The following is a 17,905-nucleotide window of genomic DNA, read 5'->3' on the forward strand; positions in this document are numbered from 1 at the left end:
ACGGAACGTGTTGGCATATTGAAACGAGACCGTGTGGCCGTTAACCAAGGGCCCACCGTTATTAACGAGACAGTCGTTGTAATGGAGGCGTTTAAAGAGGCGAGGGTTGATGAGTCTGGCGGAGCTGAACCAGCCGCAAGTGAGATGGATGCCTGAGATGTCGCAGCCTGTGGTGCAGACGTTCATGATCACCACGGTGTAAGTGGGGATGCCACTAGGTAAGGGGTCGGTGGGACCCTGGTTAATGACAATGTCGGACTTTGAACATTTGTCCCCCCATATTCGGTTTGGTTCCACTTGTGTCGCTGAACAAAGTTAATACAAACAAAATAAAAGAGAGAATGAGAGAGGATAAAGCTTGTGTTGCTTTCATTTACACAAAAACGGCAAAAGCACAGAAAAGTCAACATTTATTATTAATTCATAGTAAATGTGTTAAAAGTTTTTTTCTTTTTAATTAAAGTGTCTAATATTTTATGGGTTGTTATTCAAAAAGAACATTAAGGTTATGTAAGGCTTTATATATATTTTATGTTTAAAGAAATGGACGTTTAGCATATGTATGGACAACTGTATGTTTATGACAATCCATTATTTAAAAATGATAATTATATACACAAATGAAAGTACAAAGCAGGCTTTTCTTGATATCTAAATCAATCAGAAAACCATCATTAAACATGGATAATAACGCTTTAACATTTCCTATAAACCAATGACAGATCATGGACGTGTCTAGCCTAGCTACCTATCTCAAAAATTACCTTCATTTACATGCATTATTTAAATAGAAAGTTACAAAAATATGTTTAAAAATGTAGATAAATCTTACATTATTTAATCATCCGGCATTGAAGAAACACTAATCGACCCCGGGCAGATTACGGTATCTGGGGGTTAAATAGATATTTCCCACGAGGGTCAGGTCTGGTAAAGAAGGATGTTCTTCAGATGACCTGCAAAACAAACACCGTGAGCTCGTCACTGAGAAGGGGGGGGTTCCTCCTTGTGACCACCCTCCGGCGTGAGAATCAGACTAGATTGCTCTGAATATAAGTGTATATAGAGAGAAATAGCTAGTGAAGGTAAAATACCAGATGATCCTACCGTTCCAAGGTGTTGGAGTATTTATAGCCGAAGGTAGGTTTCCAAGCAGGTACAGCGAGCTGTATAATATTCCTGTTCTACCAACTATGGGCTACACACGTGCCATGCTGGTTGGTGGGTAGGCAGCGGCTGATAGTGACAAGGCCGGCTGTATACTGTTCCCTTTCCACCAACTGCAGGCTATGTGCGTGCCACGACAAGGGTTGGTGAGTAGGCAGCGGCTAATAGTGACAAACAGTACTAGAGCATGCTCCTCCTCGTACTGTTGTCGGTGAGCTGTCACCCTGTGATTGGTTCATGGGCTGCTTTGGTCAGATCTTGTCTATTTTGTCCATACCTTGGCAGGTATAGTACAAAAGATCTTCCAGAAGCATACGGACTGGCTCATTTGGGCGGGAGTATTCCCGCGTTGCTCATTCCTTCAGGTGACACTGAATTATTGAGTGCCTTGTGCGTGTAGCCTTGCTATTAGTGCGGGTAGCCTTCCCTGATGGCTTGTATCCGCAGCTGCGGGGACAGGCGGGATACTTCACCATTGGGAGGCTTTCCCTGCGGGAACAGCTGGCGTACTGCGCGTAAGGTCTTTATCTCTGAGCATGGTGGGTCCTGCGGAACCAGTTGGTCCTTGCGCAAACGTCCCTCTTCAAGGTGAGTTCTGCGGGTCCAACTGTGCTCTGCTGGGACCTACCTCTTCAAGTCCCCCCAGTCCAATGTTCTTCTCATGAATTGTTAATAAGTGAGGTGAACTTTGGACTTAAGCAAGGGGTTTTGAAAATGATTTAGTTTTAAGGTTGTCCGTGGGGATTCTTCCCGCGGTTTCCCTAATGTCACGTGCAGAAATTCCCGACTTTTCTGCTTGATCTTTGGGTATGATGCGGGTAGGTGTGTAACCTCCTCGCAAGTCAGGAGCGTTGAGTTTCACTTGTAGATTCTCCACGAGGTTTTGGTAGTTTTAAACATAGTGATCAATTATGTTAAAGAACCAATTCCATCCTGGAGCTTCAAACAATCTAGTTCTCAACGTTCCCGCTATGCGGGGATGTTATTTCCCTTTCCGCAAGCATGGCCCAGAAGATCCTTCTTGGTTTCAATTCCCTGCGAGTACTAAGTATGTGAAGGGTTTCGCCTTGACACTGTACCCGCACTCGTCTTATAGTTACTTGGTTGCCAAGGTAGGGGGTATTTTCCCGCTTACTTTTGAATCTTTTTGAAATTCGAAGAGTTTGTGAAATGATAAGAACAGTCCAAACTGTTGAAACGTCGTCCGACGGTTTCTTCTGACAGTGTCAGGACGTGCAGAAAGTTATGGCGACGTGACAGTATATAGTCATTCCAGGCGCTTTTTCAGGCGCGTGGGCGCGATTTTTCGGGCGCGTGGCCGCAAAATTAATGGCACGCATCCTTTCAACAGCTGTTGCCAGCTTGCTCTTTGCCACGTGTCATAGTTTCATTGCACCTGCGATTTCTCTCTCTTCCGCATTAAATTCATCGCATTAATTGCGATGAGTATATAAAGGGCGAGAGGGTGCACCTTAGTTCACACTTTCACTTCTCTCTTCATCTTCTTAAAACGATTTCCGGCGAATACTCACTATTCCGTCGAGCATTCTTCTGAAATCGTTGTTCTGTACATCCAAAACATGTCTTCTACCCGTGATTTTGAGGCCACTGTCGAGGAGGCTGAGTTGTTCGTCGAGAACCCGACGTCGACGTCCGAAAAGGACGACAAGAGCACTGCCGGCGAGTGCCAGTGCGCTCTTCCTACTGACCTCTACCAGTACATCGTCCGGAAGTTCATGCTCGAGCCTTTCGAGCCTGAGTTTCCGGAGCCTCATCAGACGGTGTACGATGCCCCCAAGGGCAAGATAGGGGTGTACGCTGCATTCTTCGTCTATGGGAATCTGAGGTTCCCATTGACGAAGTTTGTGTACCGTGTTCTGGAGAGACACGGTGTACACTTGACGGAGGTACACCCAATGGCGATCGCGAAGATCCGCCATTTCGAGTGGGTGTGCCTCATTATGGGTGTAGAGCCCCATGTCGACCGCCTGATGACCTTCTACTCCTGGAGGTGCATCCAAGGGTGGTACACCCTGGTCAACCGGATCAAGGGTCTGAAGATTTGCGCCACCGAGCGCAGTCTTCGGTCGTGGAAGCGGGAGTTTTTCTTTATCTCCGCTCGCGTCGTCCCCCTTGCGATGACGTTTAAGAATGGGAGAGCACTCCCCGCCCTTCACGCCCTCAACCACCAGGAGGCGGAGTGGTTCGCCAAGATCTCCCGGATCCAGACTCCAGTGTACCGCTTTGCGGAGTCCGGGATGGTGATGTTCGGGATGAGCCGGGAGTGGAAGGAGGCGTCCCAGATTCCCATCGTCCTCGAATACGGTTTGAACTCTGTCCCTTATGGTATGCTCTGTCTTCTTTGTTGATATAGGTTTTTCTTTTAACTGTTTCTCTTTTTTTTTTTTTCAGAAGGAAACGACTTGCAGTCTCTCCTGCAGCCGCGGGAGAGTGATGGTCCCGCTCGGATGGGTACTCGTGCTCTGGATGAGAACGAGTTGCCCATCCTTGAGCAGACGGCGGATCGGTTCGTGGAGGTCTACCCGCCAGGGCATGAGATCCTGAGCGCCAGGCGGCCAGGTAAAGAACTTTTTAACCCTCGCCCTGTCAATGCTGAAACCTCTGCGGGAATTCCTCTAATTTTATCGTCTTCTGAGGAATCCGCAGATGGTCCTTTATTGGCGAGGAAGAAGAAGGCTGCCGGCGGGAAGGGGAAGGCGAAGGTTGCCTCCGCTGCCGATCCGGTGAATCGGTCCGAGTCAGAGACCGAGAGTGAAGAGGCGGCGAGGAACCCCGGTGGTGTTAAGACCACTGCTCCGGAGGTTGAAACGGCTGTCACCTCCGAGCAGCCCAGGACGACGACGATAACCGGTACGAAGAGGCCTGCTCCATCGGGTTCGTCCCCGCCTGTTCGCTCCTTCAGGCTCAAAAAGACCCGTAAGTGTTCATAATTTTAACTTCTTATCTTTCCGCCATTATACTTATATATCTTGTCTTCGTGCAGGCGTGGATGCTACGGCATTCCAAAGTGGAGCGGGAGGGAGCAGCTCTGGACCCATGAAGGTAGGTTTGGTCAACCTACCCGAGGCGATGACCCAGGCGGCTACGCCTGCTTGCAGTACTGGTTCAGTTGCTCATCCCGTTGAGCCAACTGTTCCAGCTGTAACCTTATCCCCGCCGGCTGTCAGTGCCATTTTTACCGAATCCATCACTGAGCCGGCGGTGATATCTCTTGCGGGTTCTTCCGCAGCCGCGGCCACGGTTGTGAGTTCACCTCCGTTGGTTTCCGCCGCGGCAACCTCCACCACGTCTCCTCCGGCGCCTGCGACTACGGCCGGTCCTTCAGGTACGTTTGGGGCTGGGGCGTCTAGCCAACCCTTGCCTCCTTCCCGTCTCCTTGACCTTTTGGATGGATATCCTTTAGGTTCAGGTGACGGGTTTGGTGGCTATCGGCCTGTTGTCGACCCTACAGGTGCGTAGGGTTATTTTGGCCTATATCCCTTTCATCATTTCTTTCTCTAACCGTTTTTTGTTTTATTGCAGTTCGTGATTCTAACGAGGTGTACGCTCCTCGGTGGAAGATCCGCCGGGGAACGACCCTCCGCACTACTGAGGACTGCGTGGAATGGGCGCGTCACGCCGCCCCAAGCGATGCGCTGGGGGAGGCCATGGCCAGCTACCAGGAAAGTAGGCTGTCCAACGAGCTCAGAATCCTTCTCGCCCGGATGCAGCCGCGCGTCGAGCTACTTTGTCGTGAAAACGACAAGTTAAAGACGGCGCGTAGCCTTGAAGTGGCTCAGGCGCGGGCCATCCGGGCTCTTGCAGCCGTTGCTGCAGAAATGGAGAAGGCCTTCAAGGCCCTTGAGGTTGACGTTCAGGCTCGTCTGGAGGCCCGTTCCAAGGCTGCCCAAGCTGTTAACGAACAGCTTCGGCTGGCCAAGGAAACTGCCAGGAACGCAACCGAGAGGGCCACCAAGGCTGAAGCTGCTGCTGAGCCTCTATGCATCGAAAATGAGGAACTTAAAGCCAAATTAGAGAGGCTCCAGCAGGCTCATGATGCCTTGGCCATGGAAGATGCCAAGAAGCTCCAAGAGATCTTGGACCAGAGGGGGGTGCTTGACCACACAGAGCGTAAGCTAAAGGGCGTCGAAGAGGCTGCAGCCAAAGATGTGTTGCTTGCCAACCTCACAAAGAACGAAGCCGAACGCGCCCGTAATGAAGCTCAAGCTGCCCTCCAGGAGGCTCTGGTTGCCAAGGAATGGCTTCTTCGAGAAGCGTTGTCGCAGGTATGCGCAACTTCCTAACTTCTAACTTTACGCTTTTCCTTACTCTTGAGTTTGACAAACTTCTGTTTTGTAGGTTGTGCATCGGGTGTTCACGAACACATCATATGACGATGCGATGAGCGCAGCCCTCAACGCTTCTCATGAGGATGGGGAAAAGGCTGGCTTCCTGCTTGGTCTAGGATTTGTTGAACAAGGCATCCCGCCTTCCAACTTCCCTCTTTACAATGTGGATACTGAAGCTGCGTATGACCAAGCAGTGAATCGGTATGCTGCCTTCCCGCATCCGGTGGTGGAGAAGGTGAACGAGATTGCTGCTGCTGATGATGGGCTAGCTTTCCTTGAACCGCCACATTCTACTGATGGTGCGGGTCCAAGTGGAAGTGGTCCTGAAGCTTGATCCTTAAGATCCCTTTCCACCATTATAGATTTTTTATTTTTGTATAGCTTCTTTTGTATGCGGGTATGTACCCAGCAATCTTTGTAATATTTAAATTTCGATGGAATAAAGATTATTTGCTAATGCCTTGCCTTGTTTATTTCACGCATATTTTGATTTAACTTAGCAATTTCTTTAGTACTTAGATAAGTTAACTTTTCAACGTAGCAGATAATAAGTTAAAGTTTTGCGTCCTCTTTCGTGATTGTGCGGATAAAACCGTCAATTGCACTTAGTAGGATGGCTAAACTTTACCTATATCTGACCTGCGTGGAAGTTTTCCTCATCTTTTCCTTTGAAATTTTCTAAGTGTTTTAAATAAGTTAACATTTCGACACGCGGTTGCCAATAGGTCAATGTTCAGTTTCCTTTATCATGATTGTGCGGGTATGACCGTCACTTTCATTTATTGGGATGACCAAACTTCACCTATGGCTGACCTGCGTGAAGGTTTTCCTTAGAAATTTTTACCGTTTTGTGTTTATGCGGGTTTTGCCGCCTTCCACACGCAACGACTTACTTCTTCCCATATTTATGCGGTGAATACCGGCATATCAGCGTGGGAAGTTCATAAGTATAAAGGTAAGGCTATCAACACAATGTGAAAGGAGAATCATTTCCATTAGAAGTGGCTCTAGGCCTTTTCTTTACAAATTTGGAATTGATCTACATGTAACATTTGCGTAATTGAGCTCCGTTCCATGTTCTTGGGATAGGAGTGCCATCGAGCCTTTCGAGCCGGTATGCGCCTTTTTCCAAAACTTCTTTGATAATGTATGGTCCTTCCCAGACCGGTGCCAGTTTTCCTGGGCGCTCTTGGTTTGAAGCCTCGTTGTTACGCAATATGTAGTCTCCTACGTTGAAGTTGCAGAGTTTTACCCGCGTGTTGTAGTACTTTTGCATTTGTCGCTTGTAGTTTTCTTCACGCGCTGCGGCTAAGTCTCTGCGTTCCTCGGTTAGCATAAGGTCTAACCGTCTTTCCGCATCATTGTCATCTGGCTGAATCAAGACCCTTGGTGAGGGCAAACCAATTTCGACTGGGACCATGGCTTCAGTGCCATAAGTGAGGCTGAACGAGGTTTCTTCCGTACTGGCCTTTTTCAGCGTTCTGTTTGCCCAAAGGACGTGTGGAACTTCGTCTACCCAACCGGATCTGTGTTCCAGGAGTCTTTTCTTTATGCCTTCGACGATGCTTTTGTTCGCTCTTTCCACCTCACTGTTACCTTGCGGGTGTGCCACTGAAGTAAAGGTGTGGGTGATTTGAAGTTCTTTCATCCACTGTTGTAGCTTCTTGTCAGCAAAGTTGGTGCCGTTATCGCTCACCAGATTCTGTGGAAGTCCAAAACGACAAATAATAAATTCTCAAATAAATTTTTTGATATGTTTTGCGATTGTTTGGGCTAAGGGTTTAGCTTCTATCCACTTGGTGAAGTAGTCGATGGCGACCACTAGATACTGAACGTTCCCTGCTGCTGTGGGAAATGGGCCTGTCACATCAATGGCCCACTTCTGAAATGGCCATGAAGAGGTGACTGGAACAAGTTCATTCTTCGGGCGATGCGTGTTGGGTGCGTAGAGTTGGCAAGACCTACACTTTCTGATGTATGCCAGTGCATCTGTATGCATCCCCGGCCAAAAGTATCCCGCGTTGTTTAGCTTAGCTACAACTGCGCGTGGACCTGCGTGTATCCCACAGATGCTTTCGTGTACTTCCCTTAGGAGGTAGTCGGCATATTGGTCATCGACGCATCTGAGGAGTGGACCAAGAAAGTTACGTCTGTAAAGGATGTCATCGATGAGTTGATAGTTCAGTGCCTTACAACGTAGTTTTCTTGCCTGCTTTTTCGACTCTGGTAGTATACCCGCTGCAAGGTAATTTATTATTGGTGTCTTCCACGTTTCTGTACCGGTTTGGATGACACAAATTTCCTTGTGCGGGACTGATGGTGCTTCAAGGAGTTCAATGCGGATGTCCTTTCCCAAATGGGTGAAGGCTAATGACGCAAGCTTGCTTAACGCATCCGCAGACTTGTTTTCGCTACGCTTAACGTGTATGACTTTACAATCATTAAAATCGCGCATAAGGGTTTTTGCTTGTGCGAGGTATAGGGCCATTGTGTCGTTCACGGCCGTGTACGTTCCGTTTATCTGATTGGCCACTAACATGGAATCTACGTGGGCTTCCAAGTTTTTCACTCCCATTTTACGCGCAATTCTCAGCCCGGCCAAGAATGCTTCGTACTCGGCTTCGTTATTCGTACTTGGAAAGTCCAATCGAATAGCGTAAGTGTATTCTTGGCCTGCTGGGTTGGTTAATTTCAACCCTGCGCCTGAACCCTCGTTGCTGGCTGCTCCATCAGTGTAGAGTCGCCAGACATCATTGATGTCCTGTGCTGGGGAGGGTTTAGCCTCCTCCTGGCACTCTTTCTCCCGTGAAGCGGGGACTTCTGCAATAAAGTCGGCCAGGACCTGGCCTTTCATAGCTGGTATTGGCTTGTACTTTATCGCATATTCCCCCAACTCAATTGCCCATTTGGCTAGACGTCCCGATAATTCGGGTTTGCCTAGAACGTTTGTGAGTTTGAAGTTGGTGAGAATGGTGATTGGGTGACCCTGGAAATATCGTCTCAGCCTGCGTGAAGCTTGTACAAGTGCTAAGACTAATTTTTCCAGGGTGGAGTACCGGGTTTCTACGTCTTTCAGGACACGGCTAACATAGTAGATTAGCATCTGGATGCCTTTCCGCTCTGCTAGCAGGACTGCTCTGGTTGCTCTATCTGTGGCGGAAAGGTATAGGATTAATTCCTCCCCTGCTTCTTGTGCTGTGAGCGTTGGGAGTTCAATCAAGCGTGACCGAATCTCCTGAAAAGCTGCTTCCGCTTCTGGTGTCCAGCGGAAGTGTGTTTTCTTCAAACAGTTCCTTAATGTTGACACGAAAGGAAACGACTTGTCCGCATGGTTTGCCAAAAAGCGGTTAAGTGCAACTAGTCGTCCATTCAGTGTCTGAGCTTGCTTGATGGTAGTAGGTGATTCCATTTTGATAATGGCCTCGACCTTTTCAGGGTTCGCTCTGAAGCCATCTTTAGTGACGATGACCCCTAAGAACTTCCCTTCTTCCATCCCAAAGGAACACTTGCTCGGGTTGAGCTTCATGTTTATCTTCCTGAGCGTGTCGAAAGTTTCTTCGATGTCTTTCAACATTGCTTCTGCGTCAGGGCTTTTGATGACCAAGTCATCCATGTAGACTTCCAAGTTCCTCCCAATTTGGGCAATGAACTCTTTGTCCATCAGTCGTTGATATGTGGACCCGGCATTCTTAAGTCCGAATGGCATCATTTGATAACAAAATGTGCCATCGGGCGTCCGAAAAGCGGTTTTGTCCTGATCATCAACGGCCATGTGGATTTGATGATACCCCATATACGCATCCAGGAAGCATTTAAGGCGAAACGGTGCTAACGAATCTACCTTAAGATCAATTTCGGGTAACGGATAACAATCTTTGGGGCATGCTTTGTTTAAGTCTTTGAAATCTATGCACATGCGCCATTGTTTGTTATTCTTCGGTACCATAACGGGATTTGCAACCCATGTTTGATATCTGCTAACGCGTACGATGCCCGCGTCAAGGAGTTCCTTGACTTGGGTTCTACACGCGTTAGCTTGTTCCCCCCATTACTCTGCGCTTTTGTATGACTGGCGTAAAAGCCGGGTCACACTTCAGCTTATGCTCTGCCTTACTTCGAGGTACACCATTCATGTCAGCTGGTGTCCATGCGAAGATGTCAGCGTTTTTCAGTAGTAAGCGTTTGAGTAAGGTGCGCGGGGGATCAATGACTGATGGGCCAATGGTAACGGCCTGGTCCGGGTATTTGCCATTGAAGGCCCCATTCTTCCGGTTCGGTGATGGTTGGTTTAGCCATCTTTGGTTTAGGTTTAGATGAGACTGATGCGATGCATACCTGGGGAATGCCGGTGATCATCGCTACACCCTCAGCTGTTGGCCACCCCATCATGCTGTGGACTGAAGATACCACGGCGTTGAATCTTGCCATCCCGTCTCTCCCAAAGAGAATGTCGTATGTGTGGTGTGGCTTCCTCATTACGACAAAGTCCACATCTTCTGTGCGGGAGTGTTTCCCGTCCGAGAGAGTGACGGGGAAAGATAGGATACCCAGGGGGTGTTTGTGCTGCCGTCGAACTCTTCCATCGAGGCGCAGACCGTTTCCAAGCGTTCCTTGTCTTCGTCATCTAGCTTGTCGAAGAACTGCCTGTACATCACCGTTGACGAGGCGCCATTGTCAGCAAGAGTGCGTGAAGTGATGTAGTGCCCCAGCTGGCTTTTGATGACGATAGGGCCTTCTTTGCTGGGTCCTCCTGGCACTCGCGGGAAGCGCACTTCAGCCTCCTTCCACGCGCATGGTTCTGTCGCTCGTCTTTTTCTTCCTGTGATGTTAGTATGAACCATGTGGATGCTGATGTCAACGGGCTTTCGTCCATTGCCTTTGTACCATTTGTCATTCCTCCCTCCATTCTTGATTGATGCCACAAGGTGTGCAAGTCTTCCATCCTTGACGAATGTTTCAACCACATCCTTCAAGGATGTACACTCCTCTGTACTGTGACCCTTTGTCCCGTGAAAGTCACAGAATTTGCTCTGATCCGCATTAGGTCGTTGCCGGATCATCGGAGCTTTTGGCCATGGGAGTTTTTCGGTAGCAAATATCTCCGTGACACTTTTGGTGAGTGGCGTCCACCGGTGTTTTCGGCTTGAAGGGTGCGTGTTATCCCTTCCGCCAACAAGAGGGCGAGAGCTGGGTGAGGTGTCAAAGTTTATCCTTGACTACCAAATACCTAGCTTCCTCTTTTTGTTCTGCCGGGCGATCCGAACATTGTTTTCTCTGGTCCTCTGCGTGTAGAGATGTGTACTCTGGGGAAGGTCCCTACCCAGTTGCTTCTCCGTCTCGGCAAAGCGCTTAGCCGCCGTCATGATGGCATCCCATGTTGATGGCATGCCGTCCTTACCCGTCAACGTGCGGATAAGCTCTGGGTATTCGGTGCCCTGGATGAAAGCGGCGCGAACAAGATCTTCACTTATGTCGCCCAGACTCAACTTTTTGGAGTTGAAGCGAGTGATGAAGTCTAGTAAAGATTCATCCTCTTCTCTCACGCAGTTGAGGATTGTCCACTGTTCTTCAGTATATTTCCTCTGTTGACTGAAGTGTTGGCTGAACTTGTGCTGAAAGTCCGCCCAATCATAGATGTGGTGGACCGGTAAACGATCGAACCACGCCCTGGCTGCTCCAACCAGCGTCATCTGGAACATATAACACCACGTGGGTTCCGTCCAGCTGCTGACGGTTGCCCCCGCTATGAATCTGTTCAAGTGATCATCAGGGTCGGACATACCATCATAGGTGCCGATGTTGGACATTTATTTGGCACTTTTCGGGGCGATTGCTTCCGCAATGTCCCTTGCAAACTTGGACTTTCCTGCATTTGCGGCAGTTGGTCTAAAGGTTTTGGAGAAGTCACGTGGGTTTCCTCCCGCGTTCCTTGGTTTGAAGGTTTCTCCAAAATTCCTTCTTGATTGGAAGTCCGTTTCCTTACGCTTCCCTTTCGCCCTGTGGCGAGGGTTTGCGTCGGTGTCGGATTCCTCCCGATCATCGTCTGAGTACTCGCACTCACTGTTCATGTTGAGCTGTTGTCGAGTACTTCCGAATTCGTCAGCCTGTTGGAGTGAACGCAAACGTTCATCCAACTCAGCTTGGAACTTTTTCTGACGTGCTTCGGCCCACGCCTTAACTTGATCGAGTGTTTGGCGAGGGAGCGTCGTCTGTTTATCCAACTGGGCATCAGTGAACCCCAGTGAAATATTGTTTACTGCACTTGTCCCGGCTTGGGTAACCGGGGTAGTGTTCGTAAAATTTGTATAACCGCCGGTGTTCCTCCCAGTGGCTGGGGTTGTGGTTACCGGGGTTTCCTGGTTACTTACTGGCCTTGGGATCGGAGTAACGTTAACCATTTCTTCAGAAATTTTGAAAAAACTGAGAATTAGTTCTAGCTTTTATGCACGGATGGCGCCAATGAAGAAACACTAATCGACCCCGGGCAGATTACGGATAATCTGGGGGTTAAATAGATATTTCCCACGAGGGTCAGGTCTGGTAAAGAAGGATGTTCTTCAGATGACCTGCAAAACAAACACCGTGAGCTCGTCACTGAGAGGGGGGGGCTTCCTCCTTGTGACCACCCTCCGGCGTGAGAATCATACTAGATTGCTCTGAATATAATTGTATATAGAGAGAAATAGCTAGTGAAGGTAAAATACCAGATGATCCTACCGTTCCAAGGTGTTGGAGTATTTATAGCCGAATGTAGGTTTCCAAGCAGGTACAGCGAGATGTATAATATTCCTGTTCTACCAACTATGGGCTACGCACGTGCCATGCTGGTTGGTGGGTAGGCAGCGGCTGATAGTGACAAGGCCGGCTGTATACTGTTCCCTTTCCACCAACTGCAGGCTATGTGTGTGCCACGACAAGGGTTGGTGAGTAGGCAGCGGCTAATAGTGACAAACAGTACTAGAGCATGCTCCTCCTCGTATTGTTGTCGGTGAGCTGTCACCCTGTGATTGGTTCATGGGCTGCTTTGGTCAGATCTTGTTTATTTTGTCCATACCTTGGCAGGTATAGTACAAAAGATCTTCCAGAAGCATACGGACTGGCTCATTTGGGCGGGAGTATTCCCGCGTTGCTCATTCCTTCAGGTGACACTGAATTATTGAGTGCCTTGTGCGTGTAGCCTTGCTATTAGTGCGGGTAGCCTTCCCTGATGGCTTGTATCCGCAGCTGCGGGGACAGGCGGGATACTTCACCATTGGGAGGCTTTCCCTGCGGGAACAGCTGGCGTACTGCGCGTAAGGTCTTTATCTCTGAGCATGGTGGGTCCTGCGGAACCAGTTGGTCCTTGCGCAAACGCCCCCTCTTCAAGGTGAGTTCTGCGGGTCCAACTGTGTTCTGCTGGGACCTACCTCTTCAGGCATCAACATTTTACTCGTTTCTCACATTTTCTAGACTCACGGTTTAAAAAACATACAGGCAATAACTAATAAGAAAAAAAGTACTTTTGTATAAGAGTGAATCATTTGCAAACACTAAATAAAACGCGAATCATCTTTTTAGTCTACATTTATCGTTTATCATCTTTTTAGTATAACAACTCAATGAAAAATTCATTTATCACTTTTCAGTCTAACGGTAATGAAAAACAAATCAACAATAAATAATATGCTAATCAAATAATATATGCAGAATAGTGAATTATTTGCAAACACGTCAAACACAATTTCAAGCAACTTGAGTCAAATTCATATAATTTCTTTTTTACAAATGACAACTCCTAACATTTTAAACTTTACTCCTAAATAAATCAGATGTTATGTGTATAATATCTATAATATTGGAAACTTATATATAACTGTTTTAAATCAACCTTAACATAAAAATAAAAAATTAACAGTAGACAATTTGAAATAAATTACAATTAACATTTTATTTACAACAAGCCGTTTATTTATCACAATTAACTTGTTACCTGTATTTCACCCACCCACCCATGTGTAATCGTCATAGATATCTAAAATGATTATGTTACGATTTGTATAGGAAAAGTCCAAATCGTATATGCATGGGGTGTCCTAATAAAGACCCAGCGTGTAATAGAATTAACCGGTGGAATGCAACATACGTGCACCACCACCGCTACCACCATCAGTTAATAGTACTACTTGCAAAGAGGCTCTGCATCATTTCACCAGTGGTGCAGTGCAGTGTTGCAGCGTTTAAGCAAGAAAAAAGATCACCGGAGAACACGGACACAACGTGGATGCTACCACAGATACCATATTAATTCAATTCACAATTATTAAATGATAATTATTAAATGATGATTATAAAGTACATTATTACCAAATTAAATGATCTAAGAGTTAGGTTACCATGATTGTGAAGAAGCTTGCGATACAGATTCGAATTCATCGTGCTGCTGTGTGTTGTACTCTCTGCAACAGTCATAGTACTCACTAAATGGGGACCGTATTGAAGCGTACATGATAAAATCAATAAATCTATTCATCAACAACTGATAATACAATTTATTAAGACAAAATTATAATTAACACACCTGTAACGAACGCAACTACCACTAGCAGCAATAATATTCTCGTCGTGAAACTGTGAACGGAGGTCAGAGTCATCGGAAACTATACTTTCGCCGGAAAATTGAGAAGCTAAACTGAGTGTAACCGTAGCTATAATCAAGGCTAATACATACATATATATATATATATATAGGTTGTACGAAGAAATAATCGTGAGGATGAGATCTTTGACTTTATAGATAACAACAACAGCAATGGAGGTACTGAAATGGCGACTGGTACTTGACTACTTGTACTAGCTGCATCAACACACGAGAGAACAAATTTAAAATAATAATAATTACTAGTACGCACAGTATAGTAGTATAGGCGTAAACATCGAATCAATCAAATTCCTAAAAATTCTACCGCCGAATCATGGAGGACTTTGACTACAGAGTTTCTGCTTTATTCAATGGAAATTACAAGCTTGTTCATCAAGCTAATAAGTTCAAATTATTATATTATTAAAATTACCTCGGTTACAGAGCCAACTTAGAACAGATTAATCGGAAAGTATTTCCGGTCAATTTTGACCTAATTTTGGTCGTAAAACTGTGTAATTGTGTAATAATAATGCAAATGCTAATGTATACAGTAGTGAAGGCTGAAATAGGATAGACAAAAGTGGCAGAGAGGATCGTTTATAGACAAAATCGATGCAAAATGAAGGTTAAAGATGCGGATCGAACCTTTGACTCTGTGGCTGTGAAAGAGAGAGTGTCAATAATCAGCTGTGAGAAGTGTGCATGTAAGCATAAGTCTGTGTATATATCAATGTAGAGAGAGAGAAAGAATTAGGGCTTCGGAAAGGGTGTCCGTTTGTGGACGTGGGTTTTATTCTCTGTGTATGGAAGTGGGGTGTGAGGGTTAACCATGGTTAAGTTTGGGTTGCAAATGGGAAGGTATTGTATTCTCACGTGTGGTGGATTTTTTTTTTGAATGTTCAAGCTTTCCTCCTACCATTTACATTATACCGCCAATGCCAGGAATCGAACCCTGGACCTCTCACCCAAAGGCCAAAGCCTTTACCATCCCACCAAAGTGGTGATGGCGGTGGAAGTTTATTGATTGATTGGTTAATTTGAAATTTTTGGATGAGTGATTTAGTGATGTGATGTTGTCGAAAAAGAATTATAGCATTTTGTTAATTTTACTTTTTTTTAAATTGGTTACTTCCTAAATTTATTACATTTGGATACACCCATTTTCTGATCGAGGAAAAACCTTCTCCTAAGACCAACACTCGTGAACACTAGTCCGATAACATAACGTTGCATACTAACATGGTCTTTCATCATACCCCGGTGTCATCGAAACTAAATGATGGGAGCGGGAATCGAACATGGGTCATATTGAATACCAAGTCTTTTACGTACCACTCCACCGCAAGCTCATGGAATTGGTTTTTATTTAAAATTGATTTGGGCTTTTAACTTATTATTAGTTTGTAAATTATTTAAAACTGATGTTTTAGAAATATATCGGTTATTAATCGGTTTTTCCCGTTAATTTATCACTAAAGAGATAGCGCCTCTAATCGGTTCAAAATTGGGTGGTCCAAGGAACATGATGGCATTCCAGTTCACCTGACTGGGCTCTGATTTAGAGAACTATCATATTGATCCATGTATAGGACCATGTACTACGTCACTATAACCGATTGGTAATTCCTACACTCTAAATAAGTCTTTAGTTAACTCTAGAGAGTATAATTACCTATCACTTACCACTCTCATTTCTCTAATTAATGTTTTTTCTCACGTCTAAGGACTAAGCATCTTCTCTATAGAGAAGCTAACTGATGTTACTATGTAAATGAGTTTAATGTTGATGTTAATTATTTATTTACTGGAGCGGACAAATATCTCAGGACTTCCATACTAGAAAATTTCTTGAAACAACAATTGGTTTAGCTTGTTTGAATCAGACTAAAGATGTACAATTCAATTTATGTATAATAATTACAAACAAATCACTAATGTAGTAATTTATGTTGGATCGAATGGCAAGCGTGCCATGCCTCCTTCACTAGGTAGCGATAAGACTTTAAAATGTGAGTTACCATTAATATTGTGCATTTAAATTTGGCATAAACGAAGTTACATATTTAGATAACATATAAATCAGTTTTAGTATATTGGTTGGCAACAAACGATGACCATGTATTATCTACCTTTAATTAATTAATAAAATCCAAACTTGCCCACTTCAGTCTTCACACTTTACTTTAACCGGGTCAATCTCCTTTTCTGTAATCGCCCAAAGAAAAGTAGCTAGTTAGCAACTATAATAACTTTACTTTAATAAAAGTTATTAAATTTTATAAAGGTTAAGGTTATAATATTATAAAATACTAACGCATTGTATTATTTAATACACGTTTCGCTGCTAGCTAATTATTATGATTTTATAAAAATAATACTAAAATTGTTGTAATAATGTGCGGTATGAATCCTTTTTATTCTTTTTTTATAAACAAAATTTCACGTTTACATCATGTTTGCAAGGATTTAAACTTATAAACTCACATTTGTAGGAGGGACACCGTACCCATAAACACTTCTATCATTTCCCAAGCAAAAGCAATATTCAACATTTTCCTTTCCATTTATTAAATTCAAGTTTTAATACACTGAAACACAAAAGTCCATCTCCAGGTCATGTTTCGTGACTTTTCTAAATAACTTTCAACCATAACAATAACAATCTTCAAGGATAACTCGACTCGAGTTTCAACTCTTCTTTTTATTCACCTTAATTGAAATCCACGTATCCTAATTCCTTAACTTAAGGACTATCGTTCTTTGGTTCATTGAACTTTCTGTTGTTATAAATTTATAATATACCTCACCCTTTAGATAAGGATTCCATGTTTTCTTGATTTTCAAGATATATATACTACTATATTGTTGACCCAGAATCGTATATCACACCGATAAAGTGCAGAAACTCTCCGCATTCTTTTCAATATTATTAGGGGCAACAAAGACCACACTTAAATACCCCGGCATCTCTATTTATGCTGAAACCAACTGTCGTGAATTTTCTTGATGAAGAAATTGTTCAGGTTCAGAAATTAGTCAACATACTTTCAAATTATGTACCCAAAGGTATATGTTTTGCATTTACATATGGAAGTTTTAATTGATTGGGGGATTATATATAAGTCAAATGCTCTTCAACAATAGAAAAATCCACGGACAGTAACAATAAAGCAACATTGCAGGTTGGGGTACAGGTCTTCTGCCACGACGCGTTGGGACAACCAACTAGTTAATAAACAAATACAAAACTCTAACTCCTAATAAGTAGGAAGATTAAACAACTAGAAAGACATTTATCCAAACGCATACAACCATACTAGATCAACACAATTACAAATTAAATCCTTTCACATATGGACAATTAGGATTAAACATGCACACCGTGCAGTTTGTATTGTGTTATAATACTTCATTCTGTAGATTGCGATTCCATGTTTTCTTAATTTTCATGATATGTTTTGTTGGTCATCTGTCGTAGATATTGTCATCTTTCTGGGTCATTAGTAGTAAGAGTATGACTTTTGAATATGATTCGTTCCTCTTTGTTGTGATAATTCACTATTGTTCGCTTCCTTTGAGATATCATCCTATATTATTGATGTGTTTGCAAAATATTTTTGAAATCTTGATCTTTAGGGTGTGAGCTATTGGTGTCGCCCATGACACTAGTGACGTCACACCACCATAGAATGATGTTCAATGACGTCTCCCACATTATATTACTTCATTTAGATGATGTTTGTTGTATTTACTTCGAAATCATTGTTTT

This window comes from Bidens hawaiensis, unplaced genomic scaffold (genome assembly GCF_021521415.1).
Source record: "Bidens hawaiensis isolate Kalapana, Puna unplaced genomic scaffold, B.hawaiensis_p1.1 tig00053891_1, whole genome shotgun sequence".
NCBI classification, from domain to species: domain Eukaryota; kingdom Viridiplantae; phylum Streptophyta; class Magnoliopsida; order Asterales; family Asteraceae; genus Bidens; species Bidens hawaiensis.